Source organism: Cavia porcellus, unplaced genomic scaffold, assembly GCF_034190915.1.
Source record: "Cavia porcellus strain 051 isolate PalLab524CR breed Dunkin Hartley unplaced genomic scaffold, mCavPor4.1 scaffold_177, whole genome shotgun sequence".
In the NCBI taxonomy this organism is placed as follows: domain Eukaryota; kingdom Metazoa; phylum Chordata; class Mammalia; order Rodentia; family Caviidae; genus Cavia; species Cavia porcellus.
Genome location: NW_026947660.1, coordinates 113,536 through 125,712, shown reverse-complemented (window position 1 = coordinate 125,712; position 12,177 = coordinate 113,536).

The window sequence follows — 12,177 nt, the reverse complement described above, 5'->3', positions numbered from 1 at the left end:
TAGAGAAATGAAGGCAACAGCTAGTTGGAACCAATTCAATTTGCTGTAAATATAAACAAGTTGGGAGCAGAAACTGAAGCTATGGGGGCTGGGGGCTTAGCTCAGAAGCATAAGCACCTGCCTTGCAAGTGCAGTCGTGAGTTTGATCCCTGGTACCAATAAAAAAGGAAAAAGACCAAAAAAGAAAAGAAATTGAAGCTATAGGTGCTGGCAGCAACTGTGGTGGCCAAGGAGAGTGCCAAGTTGGAATTCTCAGGAAAAATGGGCCTCTTCTTTTCATCTCCTTTTCTTTGAGAGTCAGGTAGTGTTTGATTTCATTTTTAACTCCACAAAAACCCTTCTTCCTGCAGTCAGGGACTGTGGGTTTTAACTAATTAGTTCCCATTCTATCTCCCTATGGTGTATATTGTGTACAACAGACAAAGGGTGGATGTCCCTCAAAGAAAGACCATTCAGATGCCCGTCTGGCTGCACTCCTCATAGTGACTTAGGCCTGTCCTAGCGAAGGAGGTACTAGGCCTCTATTATGCCATATGTCGATCACCAGAGAACCACAGGTGATGGCCCAGGCAGCATGATCAGTGCTCCCCAGACTTGATGCACAGATGGAGCAACCTATTGCTTATGCTCTCTGTGCCACTCACACACACACATTCATTCAACAGGTGTGCAGAAGTTAAACATTCCAACTCCCCTTCCATTGAGAGTGGCCTTAACTAACAAGAGTTGATCAAGCTCTTCTGTTGACAAATTAACTTTGGTACTCCTGAGGATCTTACCAGAATTAGATGGGCAAGCAAACAGACAGACAGATTATGTTCTCTTCTCTTTGGGGTCTGATGAGAGCCACTTGAGTGGAGAACCAGGAATCTCCTCCAGAATCTGAGTGGACTCAGAAATCTTGAGGGCACAGCTTCTTATTGGAATCTGAAGAGGTCCTTGCTCTGTCTGTTAGGGTCACAACCAGTGACCAAAAAGGTCAGCATGGTCAGTCTTCCTGGTTAATACACTAGAGGTAATGGCAAACAGAAACACCAAAATAACAACCAGGATTTTATGTTGGATGGCCACTTATTGGGGTTATTACCAAAGTGTCAGGCCCTGATCTCTGCTAGTGCTTATGTGGGACAAGCAAGCAGGAAGTACAGGAGAAGAATGGCTTGTCAATTAGGGGTTGGTTTATACAATGTGTATCACAGTGACCAGCTATGCTTCACACTGACCAACCATTTTTAGGGCACAGAAGTAACTGGAGCACAAGGAGCTGTTACCTAGAAAACTAACAAGCTGAAATATACTGGCTTGGGAGGTGGGGAGCATTTTCTATTACAGGATTGTGTGTGTCACCACACCTGGCTGAGCTCTCCCATTTTTGTACCCATTGCAAAGTGGCACCAGGGCAAGCCCTGAATCATTTTCACCTTTTCTCTTTGCCAGATGGCTTCCAGTAGATGGAGCCTTTCTTGGTCCAAAGGGACCTAAGTTCCACAGTTCACAAGTCTATCAAGAAGGAGAAGACCATCCAGAAGGGGTGAAGTTGACTGGGCAGCTGGACAAGGTAGTCCTGCATGAACACAGGGCAAGTGCAGCTGTGGGAAAACATGTACCAAGAGTTAAACATACCAGCTTCCATGTTGCAACCAAAAACCTGAGATAAGCAACCCACAGGTTAGAGAGGTTTCTTTTAGCTCTGAAGTCACAGAAGAGGAGCTCACTCATCTTGCAGCTGCAAGGAAGCAAAGTAAGCACAGCAGGCTCCCGTTACTCTTCTGGGGCACCCCAGAGGTCTCCCTTCCCCCATCATCCCCCTCCTGGAAGTGCCATCAACCTGGGAAATGCTGGGTGCCAGAGTGGGGTCTGGTGGGGAGGATGGGGACAGCACTTGGAAAAGTGATTGAAGGTGGCATTCCAGGTTCTCCTTCTTCCAGCCTCTGAAACTCTTCAGAGCTCAGGCTCTGAAAACCCTTAGCAAGAGGGCCAGGTGTCTTGCCCCACATGACGTCATCCGCTCCACCCTGCCCTGCTCCACACAGAGCTTGCATATGGGATCAGACCTTGTCCCACAGAGCTGGGCTGCCACGTAGACTGCCAAAGCAAAGAGCTTGGCTGGCCTTGGGGACTGCTGCCATCTGGCCTAGGGTGATTTACAGGGGGCTTTGTGGGTCATACCCAAATGAGCAGTACTGAATGCCAATGATGCAGCAGCCTGAAATGGGCTCCTCCCTCTTTCTCTGCCAAGTTCTTAGTCCCAGGCCCATCCTCCACAATCTTTCACCTAAATGGGAAGGGACCCTGATTCTTTTTTTTTTTTTTAATTTTATTTAAGGAGAAAAAGGGAAAAAAAACAGAAAAAGGGTACAAGTTATACAGAATTTCAAAAAAAATAAACAGTAGGAAATCACTGGTTAATAGATTACATATTGTCATCTTAGAAATACTTGTTCAAGTTACAAAATTAAAGCATATAAAGTGGACATTCAAACAGTGAGACTGCAAACAGTTGTGTTCAATGATCCAACAAAAACTCAGTAATATGGTTATCTATCTTATACGCTTAAATATACATGCAGTTATGTCCTTTAGAGCACTTTCTTTTCCTCTCTTTTTTACAATGACAATTACACATTTTGGTTTTTATTACTCCCACAGTTCTTATTACTTTTTTTTGAAGAGAATAAAACCAAATGTGACATAACAAAACAGAGTCAGTCAAATCAAAAGGATGGACATAGTACATAATGTAAAAACAGAATACAAGGTGATCATAGTGCCTCTTGCTATCTTAAAAAGAATTGCCTATATCATCAGTTATAATAAAATTGAACAAAACAGTAAAGAACAAAACCAATAAAACCAAAACACTGGAGACATTACAGGACTTCAAAAGAAGATTACAATAGTCAAACCAGAATGGGCGTCATAGTGAATCTTATTGTCTTCACAGTTGTTGCCTATACTCTCAAACTTGGTACTGTCAAGCAAAACAGAATAGAGAAAAATCAGTCAAAACAAGATGGTGAAAGCAATACAGGGTTTCAAATCAAGTTAATAGGAAATCGAAGTGGGTTACTATAATGTATCCTGCTATTTTTTATTTATTTTTTCCCTTAATTAAAAAGATAAAAATAAATAATAAAAAAGGAGATTGAGATAAAAGAGGACACAACAATGAAACAGCATAGATCAGAACATAACCATTAAAGCAAAATAGTGTTTCACCACAAGATATCCTGACATAAAAGTAGTTACCATAGTGTCTCTTTCCTTGAAATCTTTGAATATAACTTCATATACTGTAGCATCAAACATATCAAGACAAGGTAAAACCATTCAAGAGAATGACAGTATTGCAGGGTATTTAGAACCAACTAACAGAAAATGAACGATTGTTTCTATATAATCTCCTTGTCTATAAAAGTTTTTGTTTATATTATCACATATAATAAAATCCAATAAGATACATGTTAAGATCGATGGAGACAAAAGAACAAAAGCTTGATGGGACTTCAAAACAAGATGATATTAAATCAGCACTAGCTATTATGATGTCTTTTTTTCTCCAAAATAGCTGTTCCTACCATCCAACCTTCTCTGCCTCATTTCTGTTAAGCTCTTTTTCTGTCATTAGTTGTCAGTTTGTCTTCCTCATTTCGCTTTCTGCTCCATTCATTGTGGCCTCTCTGCCACTGTTTCTGGAATCTTGGTATTTTTTTTTTAGAATGAAAGACCCTGATTCTGATTTGCACAGGACAACAGAGCCATGGGGGCTGAAAGTGCATTGTGGCCTGGAAAAAGAAGGTGTGCCAGTGAGGACCAGCCTAGGCCAGAACTGTGGCTCAGATCACAGCAGGGTCTGGGGTACCATGGCCGAGCATAGGGTGGGGGCCCCTCGGTGTACATGAGGGCAACAGCATTCTGCAAGGATGTAATGTTTCCTAACCACACAGCCAACTGCTGGCATCCCTTGCAGGGCAGGAGCAGGACCTTCCAAGTGGGCAAGAGCATGGCATGGAGCGTTAGTGGCCAGAGCTGTCTAGCACCAGGGGCCCAAGCTGCAACAAGGATGTCTTGGTAGCAGCCACAGCATAGGCCTGGCCTCTCCGGGGTTCAGGAAATGCTGTACAGGTAAAATTATGGATCGCACAATGCTTGAGCTATAGAGAAGTCCTTTGCTGAGTCCTAGGTCTGCAAATGAGGGCCTGGGGCAGGCCGGCCTAGGTATAAACCCTGTTCTGCCCTGACTTCTTTTGAAGTTCCTTGCCCTCTCTGAACTGTCCTACACATCCACAAGGGGTAGAACATCCATGCCAGGCGGGGAACTTATGGTCAGAATGGGCCTTCCTTAGAACACAGTAGTCAGGCAACTCACATGAAACAAATGAGAGACGTGGGGAATAGGGTGGCCTGCAGGGGTAACAGGGAGCTCATGAAGCAGGAGACAGAAAACCAAGTGAAAGTTTTTGGTGCACAAATCTGGATGTTTATGTGCCTGTGACAATTGTTGTGGATGAAAAAGCAGGATGCAGTTAGACCTCAGGACCTTTGCACTACCCTCTGCTGAACACATCCTTCAGAGTGCCATGTTGCCTCATGGGTCTCTATGGGTCTTCATCAAACTATTTAATTCACATTTGAAAATTAAATCTAATAAAAAGAAAAAAGAAGAAAATTAAGTCTAAAGACTATTAGTTTAATTGACAAATGTACTCCCTCTTCCAGCTCAAAATTCTTTATGCTCTTCTGCTTTAGTGCAGATCCGTGCTTTCTCTAGATCACTGATCATAAACTGGCATGCTGTCATTTTTAGGATTTATTTACTGTCTTCCTGCCTGATCACCCCCTTCCTACTAGCATGGTGACCCAAGAGAGGCAGGCATGGTCTGGCAGACTGCCCTATACCCTCATGCTACAGAGGTCTCCTCGGATTCACTCCCAAAACACAAGGCTACATGACGTCAAAGACAACACCTATGTCTTGGTAACCTTCTCCTCGATGGGACACAATACCTGACACCCACAGGTTAAAGGAGGAAAGGATGTTGTAGCGCACAGATATAGAAGTTTTAGGCCATAGTTGTCTGGCTCCAAGATGTGCAGCCTGAGAGGCACTGCAGAGGAGAAACAGTTCATGGCAGGGTGGGCAGGGGACCATGTGACTTCCTTCTTGCCCTTTTTTTCTGTCCATGACCTCCTGCCTCTGGGTACTACGGAGAATTCTTGGAAAGTTGATAGCTCCCAATTGATTCCTTCCCTCTCCTCCTCCCTGCCATCTTCTGGCCATTGTAATCAGATTCAGGATATCTTGGAACATTTTCTCTACCCTATCTTTTCCTCACTCTGCTCATAAGAAACTCCTACTGAATCTTCAAAGCCCTGCTCAGGCATCATCTCTGTCATTAGTCCCTGATGGATTAATCATCCTCTCCCCACACATGGGTGATCTGATGCACATCTGGCTCCTGGCCAAGTGCTGTCCATCCACTTCCATTTCATCCTCACAGTGACCCTGGAGAGCACCAAAGTTTGGTAGTATTTTTTAAATTCCTATTTTACAAATGAGGAAAACAAAGTGCTGAGAATTTCATGCCACTTTCCAGGGCCACAGAGAGACAGGAGAGTCAGGCACCACATCCAGGGTCTCTGCAAAACCTTGTCCCTCCCAGGACCCAGCCCCACTGAGACAGGCATTGCTGAGCAGAGGGCTCCAACCTGGGCACAGCCTTCATAGCCCCCACCCACCTGGCGCAGGGCATCCCCTGTACAGTTCCTCAAAACTCCAGAGCAAGGACACAGATGGCTGAAGGACTGAAGCAGGGGAGACCTACCGGGGAGAGTGTTCCTCTTTTTGCCACTAGATGGCAGAAGGGCCCACCGTCTACTCGGAAAGGTCATCTTGGGCTTTGGGGTAGGACAGAGCCCTGGAAGTCAGGGACACAGCACTTACTGGCTGCTCTTTCAAGATGAGACGATGAGGATCAAAAGCAAGTCCCACGGCCCAGGGTCCTAGCTATGTGGCTTCGGCAAGTTGCTCACCCTCTTTGCCCTTGGCTTTCTTGGTTATAAAGTGAGCCTAGTGGGAAACTAGGAGATAGGAGGGCCTACAGATGCCCGGGGGACTAAACAGTGAGAGCTGAGTGCTCTCACTCCGTCACCTGTTAGGGCCAACGCCGCAGGGAAAGAGACCCCAAGGACTCAGCTCTTGGTGAGGAAAAGAAAGTTTATTTCCATGCGCATGGGGTCCCTCAGGCAAACGTGTGCGGAGGGGCCCCGAGGGGAATTTGTGCAGGGTTTTTAAAGGTACACGCAGGAGGCAAGCAAGTTTACAGAAGCAAATCGCATTGGTTAATTTTGAGCGGTGCAGGACCTGGCTAATGCTGATTTGAGGGTCTGGGGCTGAGTAACCATGGAGACCGAGGGTCTTGGGTTGACCTTAGAGTGCCAGGTGCTCCCTGGTCCTGTTTATACAGTACATTCTTTTGCTTATCTCTATCTTTACAAAGAACAGAACATCTAGTGGCTAATGACTAGCAGAGACATTCCTTTTGGCCCCGCTCTGACTATCTCCTGGGAAAAGGTTTAGGGAGTGAAGCACTCTTTACTGCTCTGTTTTGATAGCTCTGGGAAGTTAGGGAGTCAACTCTTTTATTCCCCGCTCTGGGGAGTTAGGGAGTTAACCCTTTCATTCCCCGCTCTGGGGAGTTAGGGAGTTAACCCTTTCATTCCCCGCTCTGGGGAGTTAGGGAGTTAACCCTTTCATTCCCCGCTCTGGGGAGGGGGTTGTAGCAGGGGGGTCGACTCTCACAACCCACCAGGTTTTGTTTCCACAGCGCACGTGAGTGGCACCAGATGCATGTGCCTCACTCTGGCATCTCCTGCGCAAAGCACGCTGATCATCCACTTCTGCCTCTTCTCCCTTTCAGGTCTCCTTCTCTCTCTCTCATAGTCTTTCTCCTACTTTTACATCATCCTTCTCTTTATTTCTTTTTAACATTCTTTTTCAAGATTCTTCATATGAGAAAAAACACAAGAGGCCAAATCTTGTGGCAAATGCCTGTAATCTCAGCACACAGGAGGCAGAGGCAGAATTGTTGCAAGTTCAGGGCCAGCCTGGGCTACATAGTGAACTCAAGCCTAGCCTGAACTAAGCAGTGAGACCCTGTCTCAAAAAAAAAAAAAAAAAAAAAAAAAAAGGAAGAAGGAAGGAAGGAAAAGGAAAAACATACATTTGACTTTCTTAGTCTAGCTTATTTCACTCACTGTGACACCTCCAGCTCCGCCCGCATTCCTCCTGCTGAATGACACAATGCCTTCTTTGTTTTTGGCTGAGTAGTGCAGTGCTTCACTGTGTGTAGGCACCACATCTCTTTATCTGTTCATCTGTTGATGGCACCTCAGCTACTTCCACAGCTAAGCTACTGTAAACCCTTCTACGGGAAACAGATCTGCAGGGATGTGTAGGACATCAGTGGCTTCATCGCCTCTGTCTCCCTTGTCACCTGTGCTCTGAGCAAGACCTGCTCTGCTCTGCATGCTGGCCCAGCCTGTCAGCCACCATAGCAATGTCTGCCTAGACTGATTATACAGGGCATCGAACCTAAATTAACCCCTCATCCCCCTTCAAGACCCAAGACAGCAAGATGAGGGTAACTAACACATTCCCGAGGCTCTCAGGGACACAGCAGCTCTTCCTGCAGCCATCTCCAAACTATGACTTGTAGTCTCCAGTCACCGTCCCAAACCCACAGACCCTCAGACTCCAGGACAGCAGGGCCTTGCAGACGCCCCCACCTTGCACAGGCAATCATCTCCCAGTGACTGATAGCCCTTAGCCCATCAGAATGTGCCTGGGACCCTCGCAAGACGAGTCCTGAGGCAGCAGCCAGCCAGACCCCGGCTTGAGCAGGATCGCCTCCACCAACAGCTATATGAACCACAGCCCTTGCCCTGTGCCTTTTCTGTAAACCCTAAAGCTCCTGTGCCCAGGAAAACAGGGCTGGAGCCTTTCCATTTGGGTCCCTAGTTTGGTAGCACTGATGAAAGCACCTTCCCACCTGCCCCACTGCTGCCTGCTCGCTGGGCAACAGGGCAAGAGGACCAAGCCTGATCTTCTGGGGCTCTTGGAGCCAGCACATTTGCCCCCAAACTCCAGTAGCAGGAAGCACAATGCCTGGTGTGCAGAATTATGCTGGACACTGATGTCCACCCACCTGCTTCTGCAGAGCCTGTGGGTTGAGAGGAGTCACTCTGGATGGCTGCACCCCAAAGAGAAAGCCAGGAGCATTTTGTGGATTAGAGCAGAATGGGGTTTCCAGAGCACTATTCCTGCCAGGGGGACCCAGAAGAAAGGGATAGTCAGGGTTCAAGGTGACAGCAGAAAGTGGAGTGCAGGATCTTCACAAAGAGCCCTGGGAGGCAGAGGAAAAAAAGATGGAAATGTCACCCATTCTGCAAGGACCATGTCCTGCCAGCCCTTCTTGGTAAAATGCTCACCCAGGCCTGTGGGGACTCCAGGGTCCTGCTCAGAACACCACTTTTGGTAGGTCCCACAACCATGAACCACCTCTCCTCTCTCCCCACCCGGCCCCAACTTTGGTGTCAGGGATGCTGAGAGGTCCTGTTAGACCGGTGTCGCAAGGAAGACTCCAAGGGCCTCGCTCTCATGTAAAAACAATGGGGTTTTTATTATTCCGTGTACACGGGGTCCTCCAAACAGGTGGAAACGGAGAACCCTGAGTTGGGACAAGGCTGGTGTTTTTAAGGATGAAAACTGCAAAGCAAGCATTGTTAGTCAGCAGACTTTATCTCTGAGTTTCCTGACATAATTACCTTACTTTAGCACCACAACCGTTCTATTTGTAGAGGGCAACAATGGTTAGCATATCAATTAGGTAAGATTTTACAATTCTTTACAGAAGAGAGCATTGATTAACATATCAATCTTTTACCCAGGGGAAAAGGAAGACACACATTTACAGTTACAGGTATTACTATGATATAAACGAAGCTATTTTTGTGAAGAATGTACAATCTAATACAATCTGATGCAATTAACACAATTTGTGACGGGGCTACCGGATAGGGAAGACCCAGGATGTCAGGAGCTATTACCTCAGGCCTTTGTTTTATGGCCTTTAGGAAGTTAAAACTTAACCTAGTTAGATTTGAAGGGAGAAGGGGAGGGGAAGCACCAGGTGGAACGAGCTTTCTTGGTCTCTTCAGTCCTAGGGCAGGAGACTTAGTCATACAAGAGTCAGAGGTGGAGCCATAGCATGGATCTTGTCAGACTTTGCCCACCAACTCCAGGCCTTGAGCAGTAGTGGGGCCCCACCCCAGATCCCCAGGGCCAGTTCCAGAAAGAGGGTCCCCTGAACAGTTCCCAGCTGTAGGAGTCAAAGTGGTCACCTTCCCTGCACATATTGGTCCCATTGGGGAGACTTAAGAAAAAGTCTCCCAGTCTCACCAAGGGCATCATTGGTCAGAGTCTAGACCTCCCATCCTCCAAGAGTATGGCCTGGGGCTCATGGCTGGCAGGCACCAGAGGCCTTGCCAGGGCTCCCTCGTGTGCAGTGGCAAAGGCAAGAGGGCAGCTGTCCCTGCAGTGACTCAGCTCCTTCTGGCCTCCCCCAGCGGAGCTCAGAGGTACTACAAATGTTCAGGCTGCACAGAAAAGTCTCTGGTGAGGCTTGGTTTCCCTCACTCAAGAGAACTGGTGGCCCAGGAGCAGAAGTATGGCAGGAAGGCATGTTTCAGCTCTGTATAAATAAGAATCCTTCAAGGATTGGGTAATGAGCTTACTCATTGTCTTGGTTACTTTTCTTTCTCGTTGAGACAAAATACCTGATGCCAAAAGCTAGAGAAGGAAAGGTTTATTTCTTATAGGTTGGAGGTTTCGGTCCATACTCAGTTGGCTCCAGGGCAAAATGACATGGCAGAGCAGCCCTTCATGGCCAGCTGCAAACAGCAAGTATGAACCCAGAAAGAAAGAGAAGCCATGCTTTCTTCCCTTCCTTACACTGTACGCTGGCTCTATCCCTAGGTGGGTGTAGCACTCACACCACCAATCTGAGAGCAAGACAACAAACCAATCACAAACACTAGATTTGGTCACATTCATGATTGCATAAAGTGGGGTGGGGGCATCCTGAACATAAACCATCACACTGATCTTAGGAGTATTCAAGCAGATCCCTCAGAGGGTCCAAGAAAGCATAACAGCTACACAGAACTGGATGAGACACTACATAAGCCCTCGCAGCCTCAGGACCCCAGGACCCCATAGTGCAGACGTTGCCATCTCCAGCTTTCCAGGACTCAGGAACTCAGAACCCAAGCTGCTGACAAGGTGACAGTTGAAGTCTTTGGCTCTGCAGAATTTTTGTCCTGGACCTGAGGATCCAGAATGTAAAGGTCGGAAGCTGATTCTGCATGCTCAGGTTTGGGGACTGGAAGCAACCTGGGAAATAAGGAGACCAGCCCACCAAGGTCCAGTTTGCCCACAAGGGTTGCACTAGCCACACACCTGTGTGATATGAGCCTGTGAGGCCAGAACGACCTTGGTGTTCCCAGAGGTCCACTGCCTCCCTACCCAGCAGTGGTGAAGCCATCAGAGACAGCCAGTAGTTCCCCTGGCTGTCTAGTGGGTCCTCTCACTAGTCTAACTGGAAGGTCCTCCACTAGTCTAACAGGGGGTCCTCTCACTAGTCTAACTGGAAGCCCTGACAAGCTCATCAACTTCAAGGCTTAATGGGGCCCCTGCCGAGCTCTACATTAAATTCCTCAGCACTCCTGCTAGAACCTGATGACATTTTAAACACCTCAGCAGTCCCTGAAGAGCCCTACCACCAGCCCTGGGGAAGCCAAATGCTATGTCTCAAGTGCTAGCCAGTGTGGAGGCAGAGACCAGAGCCCCACACAGCTGATCCTGGCTGGGGCATGAAGGCTGTGACCCAGCACACAGGACAGTGGCCCAGCCAGCCTGGGCTGTGGCTGTGGCCCCAGGACCAGAGCTGACCTCCAGGCTACCTGTCCCCCACAAATGCTGGCCCTAGGTACAGACAGAGAGAAGACTTGCCATGCTGATCTGCCTCCTGGATGTCAGGAGGGGCGTCCCGGCCCTGCAGGACCCCTGGCTTCTGGGAATCTGCTTATGTAAGATTCATAGAGAGGTCACCTACGGGTCACAAGGGAAATGCCATTCATGGTGACCCTACAAGGAGCGAGCAGGTGAAGATCTAAGCCTGAGGACCCGGTGGAAGGTGACCTCACAGTGCCTGCTGCAACCCCACATCTCTTGGTGTGGTGATAGGTCCCATGCTGGCCCTGGAGGTGGGCTCATGGAGAATCATGGGGCCGTCAAATGTGATGCCTCAGTAGGAGCTGTCCTGTGCAGTCATGGACAGCCAGACACTTCCTCATCCCTCCAGAGCCTCAGCTGTCAACAAGACAGCTCATGTTACAGAGTCTTAGGACAAGCCCTGGCCCTGATCCCAAGGAACCAGGCTTGGCCACCTGCCCCTGTTGCCCAGCAAGCAGGCAGCAGTGGGGCAAGTGGGAGGGCGCTTTCATCAGGGCTTCTAAACTGGGGACACAGATGGAAAGGCTCCAGGCCTGTCTTCCTGGGCATAGGAGCTTTGAAGTTTACAGAAAAGGGCATGGGGCAAGGGCTATGATTCATGCAGCTGTTGGTGGAGGTGATCCTGTTCAATCGGGGGTCCGGCTGGCTGCCGCCTCAGGACTCGTCTTTCGAGGGTCCCAGGCACATTCTGATGGGTTGAGGGCCATCAGTCACCAGGAGACAACTGCATGTGCAGGGTGGGGGTGGGGGCGTCTGCGAGGCCCTGCTGTCCTGGAGTCCGAGTGTCTGTGTGTCTGTGGGTTTGGGACGGTAGTTGGAGACTCCCAGGCATCACTCCAGGTGTTTGGAACAGGATATTGTAAAAACTGGCAACTGAGTATTCCTGTGAACCCTGCCTCAGCCTTGAAGGAGGTGAGGTGGGGTGGGTATGTTTGGGATTAAGACGCCTCACATTATCAGTCTCTAGCAGACGATCTCAAGCAATTAACAGATTGTGTGCTGGGCCAAGCAGGGATCTGACCCAGAGGGTGAGGCGATGAAAAGACTGATACAAAATGATGGTAGAGATGTCAGCTCTACCCAACTGTTCCCCTAGGGCTGAA